Below are 21,540 nucleotides of genomic sequence, written 5' to 3'. Positions count from 1 at the left end.
AAAATGGAGGATAAGGAGAGAATGTCATTTAAATGAAAACATTGACTAGAAAGAGCAGAAAGGAAACCTATAGGACGCATTCATCCTAAACACTTGTAGCTATCCAGGCCTTGAGAAGATGGAGGGGAACCATAGGAAAGAACCCAAAGGAGGTCAATAGCTTGACTAATGATACAGTGATCTCAAACCTGTTTTAAATTTGGTGTGGGCTCTATTTACAGTATCTTAATTTGATATGATATATTTTAAGGTTTTGTTGTAAACATGGGGATTTTCTAATGTAAATCTTTTTAACATCAATCTCCATTAATCAGAATAGAAAAATGTCCATGTGTTAAAAGACATCTTCAAACAGCCTGAAGAAGACTGCAGAGAGGGAGAGGAGAATATGGCTTGTTATACATGCATACACAAAAAACATTTGTTGTCTTGTAAATCAGGGAAAAAGCACCATGGCCTCCCAAAAAAATCAATGATAACTTGATTGAAAGGATCATCTGAATTGAGTGAGGAGAGGCAGCAAAAATTAAGCAGAGGGTGGGGAATTTAGGAATAACTGGGATTGATCAGAAGGGGTAACTAAGGGGAAGTCAGTAAATCTACCCAAATCCAGAGTTCCGTCTAACCTGCCCTGCAAAAATAATAGCAGCTTCTAGTCAGCCTCTGTTTTCTTCCTTGCAGTCCTTTTACCTGTCTGCCAGAGAGAGCTCTCACCATCAGGCTGAAATAGTCTTTTCAACATAGCTTTCCCAGATTAAACACCTGGGGAGAATGAAGAGTCAAAGAGTTGCTTGTTTATTTGTCGTGATCTCTGTAAGGTGCTCAGATACCAGAATGGGGACCACAATATCAACAGGCAGAGTTTGTTCAGCTATCTCCCATTTCATCTGCCTGAGGTGCAAATCGCAAGTTCAGAGAAGGAGGCTGAAGGAGGAGCCAGAGGAAGACTGTCCTGGCAGGAGGCTGCTGGGAGAAGTGCAAAAACTGCCAGTTAAAAGAAAAGCCAAGAGCAGCAGAATTATTTGGGGGAAGTAAGAGGGTGTTTTTCCTTTCACCTCCAGGCCATAAGATTGCTTGGACAGGGACTTATGAGGGAAGGAGAAAAGGAGAGCAGGAAGGTGCCGAGGATCAGGATTATCTCCTGTAAGAAGCAGCAGAAGCAGCCTCTTGTAGTCAGCTGGTGCCTGATGATATTCAAAACTACCTAGGCAGAGATCTTCTACCCGCAAAAGGGAAGAAATAAAGGCCGCAAAACAAGCTAAAGTACAACATATGTCCCTTTATGCCCCCTCCAGTTTACTTAAACAGAAATGAAGGTAAAAAATGAGTAGGTCAATACATTTACACTACGTTGTTATTCACTATTGGTTAGAGCAAAGGACTGAGAGCCAGGATTCTTGTGTTGTGTCCCCACATCTGCCACTCACTCTCTATTTGGCCTTGAGTAAATCATTAGAGCCAATATATTCCAATCTAAAGACTTAAAGTTAAGCACTATATTTTTAAGCACTATTAGGGCTTGTTTTTCAGAGGTGTTGAGCACACAGAGATCCCACTGTATTTAGTAAGTGCTTCAGGTCCTCTTTAATTTAGGTATCTAAATTCGGACTGAGGTGCATAGGCACCGACTCCGTGGGTGCTCTGGGGCTGGAGCACCCATGGGGAAAATATGGTGGGGGCTGAGCACCCACTGTTAGCTCCTCTGTCAGCACCTCCTGCCCACTGGTAGGCCCCACTGATCAGTGCTTCCCCATCCCTCCCCACACCTCCTGCCTGCCACAATTAGCTATTTTGTGGTGTGCAGGAGGCTGGGGGGTGGGGAGGGAAGAGAGGATGAGCGAGGACATGGCATGCTCTGGGGAGGGGGTGGAACGGGGTAGGAAGAGGCAGGGCAGGGTGGAGCAGGGGTGGGAAGAGGTGGGGTGGGGGCTGTCCTTGAGGGGAAGGGGTAGAGTGGGGGTGGGGCCAAGACAGGGGTCAAGCACCCCCTGGCACAATGGTAAGTTGGCGCCTGTGCTTAGGTGTGTGACGGGTCACAGAGGCTCTACACTGTCAATGAGGAGGTTAATGAGGCAGTTAAGCACTATACTGGCAACAAAAGGGATAAGGAGAGCCTGTGGACCCAGCTGGCCCTGCCCTGCTACACTTGCAGCAAATATGGAGAGGGCAATTAAAAGGAGGAGACCTAGCCCAGTTCAGGCCTGACCAGGAAGGCCTGATAGGAAAGAAGCCTGATTGCAACCCAGGCACTGAGCTTGTGTGCCCTCTAGATAATCCCTCGCTAGAAGGGACAACCAGCTTTTAAGGGATTGGTGGAAGCATGGACTGTTTGAACACAAGTCCTAAATGACCCTATTTTGAGTTGTGGTTGTTTTATGTCCCTGATTCCTCTTAGCTCTGAATATCACAAAAGAGGTAAGACTGAAGTGTGTATTGGCCAGATGGCCAAACACTGCTACCTCAGACTTCAGAGAGACAGTGACCTACCAGCTAAGACCTGAAGCTGGGTGAGTTATACCCTGACAGGCTAAAAGTGGACATCACAGATGCAACCCTGGCACCAGTGCTTAACTTTAAGCCTTCAAGTTGGAAAATATTGGCCTTAAAAAGTCTGTGTGCTTGAGTTCACGCTTCTGTAAAAGGAGTATATTAATACTGACCTCAGAGGATGTTGTGAGGCTCAGAAAAAAATAAAATTTGGGCAAAAATGATATCACTAATGGATGATAACCCAATATTATTTTCTCCTTTTAAATGAAGAGTGGATTTAACTTTCAACAATAAATATTTCTCCTAACCACTCTAAAGTAGATATTTTTGTTTCTCTTAATGGGTTTGACTTATAAGCTAAAATGTGAAGAAATGGCAAATGATGGCAAAGAAAAAAAAATGAAATGCCCAACAACAGAAGGCTTTGGAAGCAGTGTTAATCTTTGCACCTTGCACTACTTCAGGTCAATCAATTAAAATACTTGTTTCTGGGTAAATTTCTGACATTGTTTCCCTTGAAACAATATTCTACATGTACATCATAATCTCACAAATCTGGCACTGTTAGAAGGACTGCAGCCCTAAAACACTGTGAAAAAGCCTGGATAGGAATATTTTAAAGAAGAAATCATTGCTTCTCTACTAGGAGTTATACAGTGAAAAGATTTCATTTTTCCTGGCTCCCTTTATAGACTCCCTTCTATCAGCAGGGGATTCAAATTCAAAGTTATTCTTGCAACTTCAAAGTCTCAGACTGAAACTGAAAGATATGGATAAGCTGTTTGGATACAAATATGTAGCAATTAAGAAGAAAATTTTATTCCAGAGTTCTTCTGTAGCTATGGCAACCTGCCTCCACTCTAGTTCATTTAGATAAATAAATTCGAACACTAATAAGAATGAAGTTTAACATTGTTTGCATTACAGAATCTCTGGAACATTATGTACTTAGTGCAAGACAATATCTGTAAAAGGAAGAATTATTATTGGTGTTATTTATCTATTAAAAGAAAATCTGTCTACCAAAAATAGTGTTAGATATTTTTATATTCAATTAACGTTCCTACATAAGGATTTTAAAATGCATAGATCACGCTGTCTGGAATGGTTCACGAACCTGAGTGCCAGCCTCAGGGTAAACTGTCAAGAAGCAGGGCAGAGACCCCAAATTGTATGTTCTATCATTACATTTCACCAGCCCAACAACAAGTGTGAACTCCTAAAGCACTATAACAGTCTTACCATGGATTCACAGACTTTCTCTTTGGGCATTCCAGTTTATCTCACCACCCAGGCAAGCTGGATTTAGTGGTAGCTGGTTTCTTATAGCAAAAGTCACACCAAAATTCAGTATACTCCAAATCCCAGTGGATCAGTCACTTACCCCAGATCAATCGGTATCTTAGAGCTTACACCAAAGACAACTTGTGTGGCCAACCCTATAGCAACTAACTAAGGATTTATTATCTAGGAAAAAAAATGAGGGAATTATTTACAAGTTAAAGCAGGCAAACATATATATGCAAATGAGTTACAGTTTATGGCTCTAGAAGGTGACAGAGTTGTAGTAGCCTGTCAGCACTGAATATCTTACAAGCTTACAAGAAGTGGAAGGTTGGACATATGACCAGGGAAGGGTATAAAAATATTGCTCGGGCAAGTAGGAATGAAATCAGGAGGGCCAAATCGCACCTGAAGCTGCAGCTAGCAAGAGATGTCAAGAGTAACAAGAAGGGTTTCTTCAGGTATGTTGGCAACAAGAAGAAAGCCACGGAAAGCATGGGCCCCTTACTGAATGAGGGAGGCAACCTAGTGACAGAGGATGTGGAAAAAGCTAATGTACTCAATGTCTTTTTTGCCTCTGTCTTCACTAACAAGGTCAGCTCCCAGACTGCTGCGCTGGGCATCTCAACATGGGGAGTAGGTGGCCAGCCCTATGTGGAGAAAGAGGTGGTTAGGGACTATTTAGAAAAGCTGAACGTGCACAAGTCCCTGGGGCCAGATGAGTTGCATCCAAGAGTGCTAAAGGAATTGGCGGCTGTGATTGCAGAGCCATTGGCCAATATCTTTGAAAACTCGTGGCAAACGGGGGAAGTCCCAGATGACTAGAAAAAGGCTAATGTAGTGCCAATCTTTAAAAAGGGAAGAAGGAGGATCCTGGGAACTACAGGCCAGTCAGCCTCACCTCAGTCCCCGGAAAAAATCATGGAGCAGGTCCTCAAAGAATCAATCCTGAAGCACTTACATGAGAGGAAACTGATCAGGAACAGTCAGCATGGATTCACCAAGGGCAAGTCATGCCTGACTAATCTAATCGCCTTCTATGATGAGATTACTGGTTCTGTGGATGAAGGGAAAGCAGTGGATGTATTGTTTCTTGACTTTAGCAAAGCTTTTGACACGGTCTCCCACAATATTCTTGTCAGCAAGTTAAGGAAGTATGGGCTGGATGAATGCACTATAAGGTGGGTAGAATGTTGGCTAGATTGTCGGGCTCAACGGGTAGTGATCAATGACTCCATGTCTTGTTGGCAGCCAGTGTCAAGTGGAATGCCCCAGGGGTCAGTCCTGGGGCCGGTTTTGTTCAATATCTTCATAAATGATCTGGAGGATGGTGTGGATTGCACCCTCAGCAAATTTGCGGATAATACTAAACTAGGAGGAGTGGTAGATAAGCTGGAGGGGAGGGATAGGATACAGAGGGACCTAGACAAATTGGAGGATTGGGCCAAAAAAAATCTGATGAGGTTCAATAAGGATAAGTGCAGGGTCCTGCACTTAGGATGGAAGAACCCAATGCACCGCTACAGAATAGGGACCAAATGGCTAGGCAGCAGTTCTGCGGAAAAGGACCTAGGGGTGACAGTGGATGAGAAGCTGGATATGAGTCAGCAGTGTGCCCTTGTTGCCAAGAAGGCCAATGGCATTTTGGGATGTATAAGTAGGGGCATAGCGAGCAAATTGAGGGACGTGATTGTTCCCCTCTTATTCGACATTGATGAGGCCTCATCTGGAGTACTGTGTCCAGTTTTGGGCCCCACACTACAAGAAGGATGTGGATAAATTGGAGAGAGTCCAGCAAAGGGCAACAAAAATTATTAGGGGTCTGAAACACATGACTTATGAGGAGAGGCTGAGGGAACTGGGATTGTTTAGTCTGCAGAAGAGAAGAATGAGGGGGGATTTGATAGCTGCTTTCAACTACCTGAGAGGTGGTTCCAGTGTGGATGGTTCTAGACTATTCTCAGTGGTAGAAGAGGACAGGACAAGGAGTAATGGTCTCAAGTTGCAGTGGGGGAGGTTTAGGTTGGATATTAGGAAAAACTTTTTCACTAGGAGGGTGGCGAAACACTGGAATGCGTTACCTAGGGAGATGGTAGAATCTCCTTCCTTAGAAGTTTTTAAGGTCAGGCTTGACAAAGCCCTGGCTGGGTTGATTTAATTGGGGATTGGTCCTGCTTTGAGCAGGGGGTTGGACTAGATGACCTCCTGAGGTCCCTTCCAACCCTGATATTCTATGATCTTCTAGGGCTAACCCAGGTTGACCATGGGGATCTGTGCTTCTGTTTTGTAGCTCCAGTCTTGTGAGAGTCCAAACAGAAAAACAGATGAAAAAATGTCATGTTGACCATTTTTATTTTCTTTTTCCAGAATTCAAGCTGATGGGATGAGCCCTTTTGCATCAAACCTCTTCATGGGTGTGAAAGGACAATCAAAGTATTTGTATTGTGATGTCCCACGATGGCCCACTGTGTTTTGATAGCTTTTTTGATGAGCAGGAGATGATCAATTCTGACAGATTGACAGTTTCAGGGCAAACATTTTTTTTACAGTTATAAAGGGGAAAAATATTACCTTATAGCATGTTATAAAGATATAATAAGTGAAATTAAGCATGCAGCATCTTGGAAGGGTTTCATAAAGTCTAAACACTGTTATAAATTCAATACCCATCTTAAACATATTAACACACAGGTGAAACAGACTGGTTTCCAGCAGTGAATGTCAGTGCTCAGCTGAGGCCTAAAGCTTTGGCAAGAGCTGGCACCTGTTTTGCCAGCATCACAGTATTGTTTATTCATTCTTCATGGTATTTATCAGAAAAATTGGAGTTGAGGTGAAATCTTAGCCCTACTGAAGTGAATAGGTGTTTTGCCATAGATTTCAATGGAACAGGATTTCATAAGCTCTGTGTCTGACTCCTTGTATAACCTTGGGTAACTTACTTAACCCAAATGCTCAGACCTGGGAAAATTCAGTTAGATGCCTAAATCCAGGCATCACATCTAAATAATTGCCCAGATTTTTAGAGGTGCCCAGAAATGGGACTTTGAGTACTTAACATTTCTGAAAATTAGGACACAGACCCAGATCCAACATTATTTAGGTGCCTAACTTCACCTGGTTCAGTAGGAATTAGGACCCTAAATATCTTTGAGGAGTCTTCCCACTAACTGCAATAGACTTTACATGTTTAAATTTAGGCCCTTATTTACATGCTTAAATTTAGGTTCTAAACTTTGAAAATGTTGGCCCTCATTCTCTTGATTTCTCCATGTGTAGAATAGACAGAACCATAATTACTCACCTCCACAGGAGGCATCTTTTCACAGGGAGCTTTCAAAGAAGTACACACACCTTTTGTGTACATATATAGATGTACATACACACACACACACACAAAATGCATGTGAGCAGAAATAAAGTGTTGTGAAGACATACTAGAGATCAGGTGTATACACTTGTATAGACCTGTCCCAGAAATACTTAAATGCTTAATACAAGTCTGTAAACCATGAGGAGATCCTCGGCTTAAAGATGCTATGAAGTGTAAAATGTCCAATAATTAAGTATAATTAAACTGTAATGGTCTCCACTCAGGGTCTGGCTGGAAAGCATGGCCTAGTGGCCACAGTCAGAATCCCAGGCTGCCAAGGGGATTGTGGGGAGGGAAACCTGGGCTCTCCCACTCCACCAGGCTCCAACCCAGGGCCCTTTTAAGCTACCAGTAGCCTGGCAACCAACACTACTTAAGGCTGTCCTCCCTGGGGCTCTTCCTCTTGTCTGCCCCCCTGGGGTCACCTCATAGGAAAATCCAAATTCCAAGGAAACAAGAGGGAGTCGCTACCATCCAGGGCCACAGAATACTTCCCTCTCTGCGGAGGGTCCTCCCTTTCCTCACTGCCTCCTTTGGGCAGCTGCATCAGAGCCTTTAGGTTTCATAATTCTGCTGGAGCTATGGGCTGCAGATCTGATCACCTTCAGCACTACTCACCAACTGAGCTAATTTGCTGCCTTTTAATTCCTCCAGTAGATGGAGCATTTGCTGCAGGTGTGGCAGGGCGGGGCTGGCTGAGCCCAAAATGAGCCCTTAAGCCCTTGTTGCTCAGTGTGGGGTTTGTACACACCATCACATAAACATACAACCGATGTCTTAAGTCCTGTTAATTTTACTGCAGTGTGATCAGACTTCAAGTGCATGAATGACAAATATATTTTAATGAATCTTATTTCTATGAAGCTTTATATTAAATGAGTGTTTTGGCAAAAATAAAATGTAAAGTTCAGTGCTGAAAATCACATCCATTTCAGTTCTGTGTCCCAATTTCTAAAAAAAAGTAGTGTTTATCTTCAAGGTTTGTCTAAAGATTGTATAATATATAACATTTTCAATCGTGTTCCATTATTTTAAAGCAAGATGATACATCACACATTTTATCTGATTGCCCTTGGAAGTACGGAACTGTGTATGAGATTAAGAAATTGTTATACTTTGCATTGTAACTTCAAACACTTAGTCTCTTAAAGTTTATAATCATAATATTAAAAAGGCATAGTTGCAAGATCGTTACAAAGCTACATTTTATATGTTACTGTAGATAGCAAATATTCCAAAAGGCAAATAATATTTTTAGTTGATTTTATAAGGAAACATAACCAGAGTATCTCATCATCTGGTAGAATTGGTTAGCATGATATGTAATTTTACTGGGAATAGCTCACAAACACTTCAAATCATTTAAATAATGAAAAACAGAATTATTTCAGCACACACACACACATAATAAGGCTCAGTAGAAAGCTTCATAAAAGTGCAATGCAAAAGTAAGTAGAATACTTTGTAGAAATCAGATACAAAATTACAATTTTTCAGCATTTTTTTCTGTATCATTGCCTCCTGTATACAATTTTGATTTTAAGAAGTTTCAAGCTGAAGGCCAAAGAGGTCAAATAAGCATCAGAATATGTGGATGTTTCTTTGGTGGTGAGCCAAATCTTTTAAAGTTTCCTCATCACTAGTTAAGAGCTAATACTGCTCTTTAGAATCAAGATATACTGCACTTTGGAATGCCAAATATTTTAACATTCATTTAACTTTTTAAATTTCAAATACACATTTTAAAGGAGAAAATATTTAAATTAATGGTCAATATTCATATTCAGTTCTGTCTCATTTTTGTTTGGACAGAATATAATTATAGTTGTTATTAACATTCACAGAGATAAAATCCAGTAAAGCATTCATATTCTCTGACATGAAATTGTACTTTGCTTTCAGTTCAGGCCATAATCATTGGAATGAATAATTTTAGCTGTAAAATATGCCTTTTAACCAGTTAGGAGTAAACTGAGAGAAGCTTGTAGCTCCAATGTTCGAATTGCTGGAATTGCTCTGTGGTATTTGTGTGACTGATTTTAAGCCCTAGAAAGAACATTAGAGTTACTATGACAAGTTTCAAGAGTAGCAGCCATGTTAGTCTGTATCCGCAAAAAGAAAAGGAGGACTTGTGGCACCTTAGAGACTAACAAATTTATTTGAGCATAAGCTTTTGTGAGCTACAACTCACTTCATCAGATACATCTGATGAAGTGAGCTGTAGCTCACAAAAGCTTATGCTCAAATAAATTTGTTAGTCTCTAAGGTGCCACAAGTCCTCCTTTTTTTTAGAGTTACTGTGGTAATTGTCCACTCATGGAAAAGATTAAACTGTAAGATCAGAACTGAATTTCAGGTGATTAGAATTTGGGATTTCAGTTGTTTGTAGTTTCTTGTGAATTTAAGAGCATTCTAAGAGAAATGGTATTCTTCACCACTGCAGCTCCTCTTTCTATATTTGCTGAACTATTGAACTGAATTATTGATCAGTAAGTGCATTCAGAATCCACTTCCTCTGCATTTACTGTTGGGTTTCTCCCTTTTTTTTTTTCTTTTGAGGGTTGGATCATTTTGCTTCATTTTTTTCTGACATTCTGTATCTTTCACACAAAAAGTAATTTCTAGTCTCACTGGCTTCCTGGATTACTCCATATTAGTGGAATTCAATCCGCTGGTTTAAATGTATAAATCACGGAATGGTTGAAGACCTGGTTGCTTGAGAGAGTGATTCCCGACCTAGGATACAGAACCACCGTTGAGATCAGCAGAGGTGGTCAATCTGTCGCTCCTTCAACATAAAGAAAAGAGAGCACCTGGCAGAGTACTCTCTTCAAAGAGTGCCTAATTTTGGATATTGGCTCAGCAGAGCTCAGAATTGTTAACCTACTAGGCATGCTGCACAGCTAATCTCCCTCTGCTGCCTTCCGCCCCACCTCCCTGCTCTTTTTGTAAAGGTTGTGGAGGTGGGTGTGGACTAAGATAGCTGCATTGTGGGCAATCTTTTTGGTGATTTTTAATTTATGGGATACCCATGGATGAGTACCTGTGTTCTTATTTAAAAATGTTGAAGTAAAAATATTATCAATTAATTATAAAATATGATACAACATTTATACATTATGTATTTCCAAACATTAGCTGCACGTTACTTCTAAATTGAACTGATAATAATCATATGATTACCTCTGAAACATCTTAAGAATAATTTTCACATATTGCTTGCTATTCTCCCTTTATATTTACAGGAATTCTAGCTATTTTTTGTGAAAAAGTGTAATTTTTATTATGTACATATGTTAGTAGAGTGAAGAGCACCTTTGCTGCTCCAATCTTAATTGGGCTCAAAAAAGAATTAGCTAAATTCATGGAAAATAGGTCCAATAATGGCTATTAGCCAAGATGGTCAGGGATGCAACCCCATGCTCTGGGTATCTCTACACCTCTGGCTGCCAGATGCTGAGCCCAGATGACAGGGAATGGATCACTTGGTAATTGACCTATTCTGTTTATTCCCTTTAAAGCACTGGCCACTGTCAGAAGACAGGATACTGGGCTAGATGGACCATTGGTCTGAGCTAGTGTGGCCATTTTTATGTTTTACTCTCTAACCCCCTGCACAGCAGATGTCAGTTCGGTGGCATCTATACATTAGAGTGTAATGGTCAAACTTTAATTAATGGCCATGCTATGTGTTTATCAGAAGGACTGGGAATTTGATTATAATTCATTCATCATTCTTTCATGGGTAACTAAAATCACAAGATAGCACATACAGTGCAATACTTCCTGACAAGAGTTTGTTAATTTGTATGGCAAGAAGGTGAATAGTAGATTATGCACCCCAAGATGTGATTACAAAGCAAATTTTTAACATGTTGAAAAAGAGGCTTTGTTTTAATTTTCACTAATGTATGCTTGGACAATTCATCTTTGTCACTGGATTGTCCAAACTAGAAACAATTGATCTCTGTAACCACAACAAGTGTGTCAATTATGCATCTAAAAGTACACTCTGATGACAAGACAGTTTAAAAGGAATGGTAATCTGGTAACAGTGGCAAATTGACTCCTGTAATTTAAAAATTAAAGACACCCCAAAAAAAATCCCGTTTACATTGTTTATTAATGGGAGCAAGAGGCGGCACAAAAAGGCTATTCTTACAAACCCTTACTCACCCAAGAAGTCCTTTTGAATTCAGAGCAACTATTCATGTGAGTAAGGATTTATACAATCAGGCATGGAGTTTGTGTAGTGCTTTGAAATTCAAAAGCTGCTCATATGCTATTATGTAATCTGATTAATTGTCTTTTGCCCATCTCTTGTGACTGTTCAGGTGGAAGTTAAAGAATCTTGGTCATTCTTTCTTTATTTTTCTTTGAAAAAAGTACAGGGTAACTCCAATATCTCTCTCTCAATAAAAATAACTTTGAAGATGTCTGTGAGCTATTGCTGAATACGTATCTGCTCCCACAGTGATTGCATTTCTAGTCTCTTAGATTGTAAAATGCTTTAAGATACCCTGAATATGAAAGGTGCTATATAAATCCAAGGTCTAATCTATACTTCTATTCAAGTGAACATAAATCTAAACTCTGTGTACTGTAATTCACATACTGTAAAATGGCATTCATCCTGCTTAAATTTGTATTTGCTTTGTTCTAACATTTCAGTGAAATAGAAATATTATCCTGGAGTTATTTTGGAAAACCAGGCAATGTCATAAAGAAAAAGACTAGCTAGATGTTATGTGCTATGATATACAGATAGCTATGATGCACCTTGATTGGATGGTGGATCTTCATTTCCACATAAATGAATATATCTGACTCTGACCTTTTTTTAACTGCCCTTGTGGTGCAGCAAATGCTATCCCCTATATGACAGAATTTGGAATCACAGGTCTGGGGTTTCCCAAATCATAGTGTCCAGATATTAAGGAATAAACAAGCAACCATCAACAGCCTGCAGACCATGCATGGGTGTAGGATTGAGGTGCAGGAACCATTCAGGATCTCCCAGCAGCAGAGTATTACAGATCAAACACCTTTGATCAATTCAGAAAGGGAATGAAGGAACAGGGTGCAGGGCCATTGAGAGAGCTCCTATGGCATGGAGGGGCTGCACAGAGTAGTGAGTGTCCCTGCAAGTAACAATCTCAATCCTCCGTGAGGCATGTTTAAATAGGAGTGGCTCCTTTATGCAGATGAGTCTCAGGGAGGAAGCCTACCCAAATCCCCATAGAGAAGAGACAATTGCCTTCCCTTTTAATTGGCAAAAAGAACAGGAGTACTTGTGGCACCTTAGAGACTAACAAATTTATTTGAGCATAAGCTTTCGTGGGCTAAAGCCCACTTCATCGGATGCATTGAATGGAACATATAGTAAGAAGATATATATATATATATATGTCAAGGTTCCTTCCCCCCTCTGAACTCTAGGGTACAGATTTGTGGACCTGCATGAAAAACCCCCTAAGCTTATTTTTACCAGCTTAGGTTAAAACTTCCCCAAGGTACAAACTATTTTACCTTTTGCCCCTGGACTTTGTTGCTGCCACCACCAAGGGTCTAACAAATATATAACAGGGAAAGAGCCTGCTTGGAAATGTCTTTCCCCAAAAAATCCCCCCAAGCACTACACCCCCTTTTCTGGGGAAGGCTAGATAAAAATCCTCACCAATTTGCATAGGTGAACACAGACCCAAACCCTTGGATCTTAAGAACAACAAAAAAAGCAATCAGGTTCTTAAAAGAGAATTTTAATTGAAGAAAAAGTAAAAGAATCACCTCTGTAAAATCAGGATGGTAAATACCTTACAGGGTAATCAGATTCAAAACATAGAGAATCCCTTTAGGCAAAACCTTAAGTTACAGAAAGACACAAAAACAGGAATATACATTCCATTCACCACAACTTATTTTATCAGCCATTTAAACAAAACAGAATCTAACGCATATCTAACTCGATTGCTTATTAGCCCTTTACAGGAGTTCTGACTTGCATTTCTGCTCTGGTCCCAGCAAAAGCAACACAGACACAGAGAGAACCCTTTGTTTCCCCCCACCTCCAGCTTTGAAAGTATCTTGTCTCCTCATTGGTCATTTTGGTCAGGTGCCAGCGAGGTTGTCTTAGCTTCTTAACCCTTTACAGGTGAAAGGGTTTTTCCTCTGGCCAGGAGGGATTTAAAGGTGATTAGCCTTCCCTTTATATTATGACAATATACATACAGAGAAGGTGGAAATTGCCATACAAACTGTAAGAGGCTAATTAATTAAGATGAGCTATTATCAGCAGGAGAAAAAAAACACCAGACCAGGGGTATTCTATTTGCTACCCAAGATCCATAAACCTGGAAATCCTGGAAGCCCCATCATCTCAGGTTTCAGAGTAGCAGCCATGTTAGTCTGTATCTGCAAAAATAAAATGAGTACTTGTGGCATCTTAGAGACTAACAAATTTATTTGAGTATAAGCTTTTGTGAGCACTTCATCGGATGCATGTAGTGGAGAATACAGTGGGGAGATTTTATATACTCAGAGAACATGAAACAATGGGTGTTACCATACACACTGTAACGAGAGTGATCAGGTAAGGTGAGCTATTATCAGCAGGAGAGAAAAAAAAACGTTTGTAGTGATAATCAAGGTGGGCCATTTCCAGCGGTTGACAAGATTGTGTGAGGAACAGTAGTGGGGGGAAATGAACATGGGAAAATAGTTTTACTTTGTGTAATGACACATCCACTCCCAGTCTTTATTCAAGCCTAATGTAATGGTGTCCAGTTTCATCTCAGGCATTGGCACCCTAACAGCAGGATTGTCTGGCTATGTGGACTCCCTCCTCAGGCCCTACACTACCAGCACTCCCAGCTATCTTTGAGACACCACTGACTTCCTGAGGAAACTACAATCCATTGGTGATCTTCCAGAAAACATCATCCTGGTCACTATGGATGTAGAAGCCCTCTACACTAACATTCCACACAAAGATGGACTGCAAGCTGTCAGGAACAGTATCCCCGATAATGTCATGGCAAATCTGGTGGCTGACCTTTTTAAGTTTGTCCTCACCCACAACTGTTTCACATTTGGGCACAATAAATACCTTCAAGTCAGGGGCACTGCTATGGGTACCCACATGGCCCCACAGTATGCCAACATTTTTATGGCTGACTTAGAACAGATGCTTCCTTAGCTCTCATCCCCTAACGCCCCTACTCTACTTGCGCTACACTGATGACATCTTCATCATCTGGATCCATAGAAAAAAAGCCCTTGAGGAATTCCACCATGATTTCAACAATTTCCATCTCATCATCAACCTCAACCTAGACCAATCCACACAAGAGGTCCATTTCCTGGACACTACTGTGCTAATAAGCGATGGTCACATAAACACCACCCTATACCGGAAACCTACACACCACTATGCTTACCTACATGCCTCCAGCTTCCATCTAGGACACACCACACAATCCATTGTCTACAGCCAAGCTCTAATATACAACCACATTTGCTCCAGTCCCTCAGACAGAGACAAACACCTTCAAGATCTCTATCAAGCATTCTTAAAACTACAATACCCACCTGCTGAAGTGAAAAAACAGATTGACAGAGCCAGAAGTGGCATTTTTAAAAAGGCTGTTTTTTTTCTCTTACAGTGAGTAAGCTGGTGGTAAGATTCATTATTTTAGCTACTAGTATTTTACCACAGGTTTATGGAATGAATTGTAATGTCTCAATGAGTACTGGCCTCATACAGTATGATGATGTGATGATGTGTGATTTGATGATGGGTGAAGGCAAGACCATAATTAAATCTTAGAACAAAAAGTCTAAAGTGGAAAGGCTAATGTGTGTACTTATCTGAATACATTCGTCACTGATGGTGGCTTTTCACATAGCAAGTCAGAATTTGGTAGTTCATTTGACCACATACTTACTAGTTTTCTCCTGTATAGTAGGTCTAACTAAAATATTCCTACCATGCCCCATTTATATAGAATTAGTGTGCTATCTTTAGTCATGTAGATTTGTAGCTCTTTGCTGCAGGAGCTTTGGCTGAAATAATTAGTTTTAACAATATGTTATGAAGTTCTATTATTAGCAATTGCAGTCTGGAAAAGCAGCCAGTTCACCTAGGCAGCATATTAGTACTTTATTCATGGGCTATTGTAACTGAAAAGCCCCAATGACAGATAAAAAGCCTAGATTTTATTTCATTTTATCAAGTTAAAAGACACTGAAGCTAAAATGAGAAAAGGTCTAGTGCCAGATTACTAATTGCTGCTCAAATATGTTAAACTGTTAATTTTATCTCCCTCTAATCAGAGATTGGCTCAAGATTGTTCTCATTTGTCATACCAGACCCAGGACCATAGTAATTCAATACTGAGAATAAATGGCTAGAAACTATTTCTTCTTTTGAGGTAATTTAGCTAATAAAGTGGACCAAAAAAAGATGTTCTCCTATGCATCACTGAAGAGCAGCAGATATAGGACCAAGTCCATAGCTGCACTGACTTTGGTGAGCTGAGGATCTGGCCTACAATGTGTAAGTCTATCAATTACTGCAATACCAATGTGGGTGTAGTTTACTTTTGGTATTTTTATGCACATTTGAAATTTAGTAACAATCATGCTTGCAAAATCATTATCGTAACTCTGTAGGTCCAAATTCTGCAGTGAGATGCATCCAGTTCAGTCCCATGTAAATCAATGGTATTGCACAGGGTGCAAACGGTGGCAGATTTTTACCTGAGTTGCCAGTATATATCCTCAGAGCCACACACAGCCAGAAAGCTACTAACCTAGCTCATAAAGCATTAGAACTATAGAAAAGATGAAATACACATTGGGATTTCTTGGCAAATATTTAATGTTTTGACATGTAATTATTATTACTATTGTTTACTATTTATTATTTGTATGGTGACAGCACCAAGGAGCCCAAATGGTGGACAATGACTCCAATTGCGCTAAGCATTGTACAAACACAGAACAAGAAGGTGCTCCCTGCCTCAAGGAGCTTACAGTCTAGGTATACATTCCTTTTGTTATGCTTATTTATCTATACACACGTTATTAAAAAGTGGAATTTTCCATTAAAACACGTGAATGCAGAACTATAAAGGCATGCAATTTCATGACTGACTGTATATCACTGACTTTGTTTTCATGCAATCAGCCCAGAAAAACAGACCAACATTTATCAACAACTGCTAGACGGATGAAAGTATGTCACTTCCATTGTCTTGTCTTTTTCATTTGTTTCTTTGGCATCCAGTTGAGAGAGAAAAAGAACGTGGGCTTCTAGTATTTCAAGTACACATATATTTATTCATGATTTTTAACAATTCGAATCCAGTATGTGAACTTCTTTTAGGAAGCAAAAAATGAATGGCACTTTCTATCCCATCATAAATGCAATGGATCTGTATAGGTATGACAGACATTACACCAAATGGGATGTTTGGGATGTTATTTAACCAGCTAATCCTTTTTTAGTGTGGCCCTCGCTGGACATTAAAAATGTTCTGATACACCACAGTATTTTATGTGAATTTATCCAACATGATCTTACTGTTTGTGCCTTGAAATATCAAGCAGTAAAAGAGAGAGGGAGACAAATATAGCCTTAATTCACAACACCTGGAGCAAATACAAAATAACTCAGTGTGTGTCCATCTTTTGTTACTATAGTTTTCAAAGCATTCTTTCAAAACTGCAATTATATAAATATTCATTCTTGCTGTATTAACATTTCCATTTATGAGACTCTGACTCAGATAATCATGTCCTGTTCAAAACATCAGGCACAGATAATGCTTAGTGACAGGAAGATAACGATAGAATTTCTCTCATTATTTGTTACCATTATTTTAATCTATTTTTCTATTAATTTTATCCTTAGTTTATTCATTTCACCCTACTAGTGATGCAATACAATAATGACATTCACTATTCACAAATCACAGGAACACTGCCAATTCCCTTAAAATATTATCAGGATAACTGACAATGGTTAAATATTTTTCAGGCATGAGTCATTATCAGCAATTAGATCTACACTCATTGTTTCATTATGAGCAGGTGTTTTAGATCGGGTTGGGAAAACAAAGTCCACTGTAGACCCCAACATTCACCTCTTCTTGCAGTTTGACTTGTTTTATTGTTAATGTTTTTTTTAATAATGTTCAGCTCAAGTCTTCCCCCCAGGACTGGCTGCTCCTAGATTTCTCCCTCCTAACTGCTCAGCCTACCTCCTAAATCCTCTCTCTAGTCCAGGGGTCGGCAACCTTACAGAAATGGTGTGCTGAGTCTTCATTTATTCACTCTAATTTAAGGTTTCGCATGCCAGTAATACACTTTAACATTTTTAGAAGGTCTCTTTCTATAAGTCTATAATATATAACTAAATTATTGTATGTAAAGTAAATAAGGTTTTTAGAATGTTTAAGAAGCTTCATTTAAAATTAAATTAAAATGCAGAGCCCCCCTGGACCGGTGGCCAGGACCCGGGCAGTGTGAGTGACACTGAAAATCAGCTCCCGCGCCACCTTTGGCACGCGTGCAATAGGTTGCCTACTCCTGCTCTAGTCACTATTCCACCTCCATTTATTCCACCTGTTTTATGAGCCACCTGCCTTGCTCAGGTGAAAAGAGATCCCACTTAATAGAGTGAGTTGTCTCAGACAAAATCTGCCAGCCTGTTTCTTTCCTCCAATTGAATGTGTCACTGCCAGTCCAATGAATTCTGAATGTGACAAATGCAAGACCTTGGAAACATGGAAAATTGAAAAGACTATTATATTGAGTTGTGCTTTATGCTATAGATGTAGGGACTTTTCATAAATGTTTGTATCTATAAATATTACATGTATCTGTGTGAGCTGTGGATTGCAAGGCCAGGCCTTTGGGGATAATAATAGGGCTAGATTCAGAAAGAAACTTAGGTGATGCTGAGCCTAGAAAAATCACTGGGATTTACAAAGGCTGAGTTAGGCACCTAGGGTTCCTATACAATGAATGGGGAGGCATGAGTGCCTCAGAATGGGATTCACAAAAGCCAGTATGCTACATGAGAAGCCATCTAGCCAAGGGGAGATGCCAAGGTGAGGGGTATATGCTAAGTCCTGCCCCATCTCTTCTCCCTCATAGAATCATAGAATATCAGGGTTGGAAGGGACCCCAGAAGGTCATCTAGTCCAACCCCCTGCTCGAAGCAGGACCAATTCCCAGTTAAATCATCCCAGCCAGGGCTTTGTCAAACCTGACCTTAAAAACCTCTAAGAAAGGAGATTCTACCACCTCCCTAGGTAACGCATTCCAGTGTTTCACCACCCTCATAGTGAAAAAGTTTTTCCTAATATCCAATCTAAACCTCCCCCACTGCAACTTAAGACCATTACTCCTCGTTCTGTCATCTGCTACCATTGAGAACAGTCTAGAGCCATCCTCTTTGGAACCCCCTTTCAGGTAGTTGAAAGCAGCTATCAAATCCCCCCTCATTCTTCTCTTCTGCAGACTAAACAATCCCAGCTCCCTCAGCCTCTCCTCATAAGTCATGTGTTCTAGACCCCTAATCATTTTTGTTGCCCTTCGCTGGACTCTCTCCAATTTATCCACATCCTTCTTGTAGTGTGGGGCCCAAAACTGGACACAGTACTCCAGATGAGGCCTCACCAATGTCGAATAGAGGGGAACGATCACGTCCCTCGATCTGCTCGCTATGCCCCTACTTATACATCCCAAAATGCCATTGGCCTTCTTGGCAAGAAGGGCACACTGCTGACTCATATCCAGCTTCTCATCCACTGTCACCCCTAGGTCCTTTTCCGCAGAACTGCTGCCTAGCCATTTGGTCCCTAGTCTGTAGCTGTGCATTGGATTCTTCCGTCCTAAGTGCAGGACCCTGCACTTATCCTTATTGAACCTCATCAGATTTCTTTTGGCCCAATCCTCCAATTTGTCTAGGTCCCTCTGTATCCTATCCCTCCCCTCCAGCGTATCTACCACTCCTCCCAGTTTAGTAACATCCACAAATTTGCTGAGAGTGCAATCTACACCATCCTCCAGATCATTTATGAAGATATTGAACAAAACCAGCCCCAGGACCGACCCCTGGGGCACTCCACTTGACACCGGCTGCCAACTAGACATGGAGCCATTGATCACTACCCGTTGAGCCCAACAATCTAGCCAACTTTCTACCCACCTTATAGTGCATTCATCCAGCCCATACTTCCTTAACTTGCTGACAAGAATACTGTGGGAGACCGTGTCAAAAGCTTTGCTAAAGTCAAGAAACAATACATCCACTGCTTTCCCTTCATCCACAGAACCAGTAATCTCAGTGTGATCCCTTTGTGAATCTAGCCCTCCCTAGTCTGCTCAAGGGGGACCCTTTATGTTTCAGGCTTCCAGCCATTACCTCTCCATTGGCAGGGACCCTCATCCTTCTTCCTGCAGACCAGGGATTTAGACTTGCCTTGCCTCCCCTGCAATTCAGTATAGGCTAGTTTCACAAAAGAATTTAGGTGCCTAAATCACAGAATCAGGCCGCAACGGGAATCACAAATCAAGAGATAACAAAACCGCTTCTGTATTTTGCCTATCATTTGAAACAAGCTTTTTGGTCAGGTCTTGCAAATTCCAGTGTTGAATTGGATGCCATTTTATCTGAACCTCAAAAAAGTGCAGAAGTTAAGCTGCGTGATTCTGAGTTAGGCCATGTCTTATTCATTGCATGTCACTGAATATCTATCCACTGTTGGAACCCAATCTTAGGGACTGCCACTTTTGTGACTTTCTCAGTACAGGTGGGAGATTGGAAAATTTATCCTTTTGGAGGTTTGCTATCGGCTGCTCTGTATACCAGTGGTGTCCTAACAGTTAGAACACCTGTGACTTCATGGCTTGGAGACTAACTACATTGTTATGAAACTGCTTGTATTCACATTTGGTTTTAGTGCTAAACAGCTTCTGTTTACCACATTCTGCTCTGGGTGACTGTATAACTCATACATCTTGACAGTAGAGACAAAGTGGCACTAGTGAGGGATTGGACAGCACTATGATTAGCGTTTTAGCGACCTCACAAGATAGAGAGATAGAAACAAGTAGCTTACTGCCAATGCCATGTAAACTTGCACTGCTGTGCTCTAATTGGTAAGACTAGTGTTCTCTAAAGTTTTAATTACAGTTCTTTTAGGGACAAGTGGGGTGGAAGGGACTGCATGTAACAGGAGATCCTACTGATATAGTTTCCTTGATTGTTCTGAAACTGCAGTTGCGGGTAAGTCACACCTATAGAAAAACTCTAATAATTAAGTTCATTAAGGTCTGATCCAAAGCCTAGTGTGGTCTATGGAAAAACTTATACTGATTTCAGTGAGTTTTGGATCAAGTTCTAAATGTGCATACTATCAACCTAACTTGGTGTGGGGCTGACAGCTAGCCAGCTCAGGGCACGACCTCAAAGCAGTGTTAATTCACTGCGTGTGGGTAATAAAGGAATGTAAATAGGTTACAAGATACAAATCCATTCACTTCTGTTGATAAAAATCAAGAACAGATGTTAAATGCATTAATTTACATCCTGTTAAAAGTATACCAGCATAACCAAATTAACCTGTAGCTGCTAAATCCTTTCCATGTCTTGTAACTCTGTATTACATTTGCATTATGTATGTAACTGTACTCAATTGTCATTAGATCAAAAGGCACGTATTTAGCATGTAGCATTTGCTTAATGAAGAACTGTTTGACTATCACATTGGGTTTGCAAGACTGAAGTGTTAGGGCTAAAGCATTTGATCTTCAAAGCAAGTGCTATTGGGAGTTTTCACAGACTCAAGTATCTATTCCTTGTCAGAGGAACACACATGTTGTGAAGGGTTTTCTGGGAGGCCACCTGTTGGCTTTCTCTCTGTACCAGAGAGCTATAAATATGGGATCATGGGACTGATCCAACATCTCTGATCTGCTGAACTCTAAACTGGGGGAGTCTGAGCCATTGGACTGAGTGTGACACTATGTCCCCATATTCTTCATAGAGATATTGTTATGATTATGGCATAACTATGATGTATTTTATACAAGATAGGTCATGTGACATCATTGAAAAGGTTATGATTTACTGAATATGATTATCCTCTTTGCATGTATCATTTTTGTATCTGAAGTTAGATATGTTGTCTATGCATCTATTACAAATGTGTTTACACCTGGGGAACACCCACTAAACAGAATGTAATCAGTCCAGATGGCTGGCTGGGAAGGGCCATTAGGGAAAACAACAGGTGTTTGGAGATGCTAATCTTCCACCGGGAAGCCTTCCTGAGGATCTTACCAACAGCCTCTGAGTTATGGCTGTTGTGGCCCAACAGACA

The 21,540-nt window shown here is 40.6% G+C and overlaps 1 long non-coding RNA gene across 1 annotated transcript in view; it reads left to right on the top strand.

Annotated features, from left to right (window-relative positions):
- The window catches only part of LOC140906563 (uncharacterized), a 39,043-nt gene extending 32,730 nt beyond the window's left edge, over positions 1-6,313 (top strand). Inside the window, exon 3 of the long non-coding RNA XR_012157149.1 lies at positions 6,142-6,313. This is a non-coding gene — a long non-coding RNA (uncharacterized LOC140906563). The remainder of the gene's footprint in view (positions 1-6,141) is intronic.
- Positions 6,314-21,540: the final 15,227 nt, after the last annotated feature.

This window comes from Lepidochelys kempii, chromosome 2, assembly GCF_965140285.1.
Source record: "Lepidochelys kempii isolate rLepKem1 chromosome 2, rLepKem1.hap1, whole genome shotgun sequence".
NCBI lineage: Eukaryota > Metazoa > Chordata > Testudines > Cheloniidae > Lepidochelys > Lepidochelys kempii.
The sequence above is the reverse complement of the archived record's forward strand: the minus strand, read 5'-3'. Positions and strand labels throughout refer to the sequence as shown.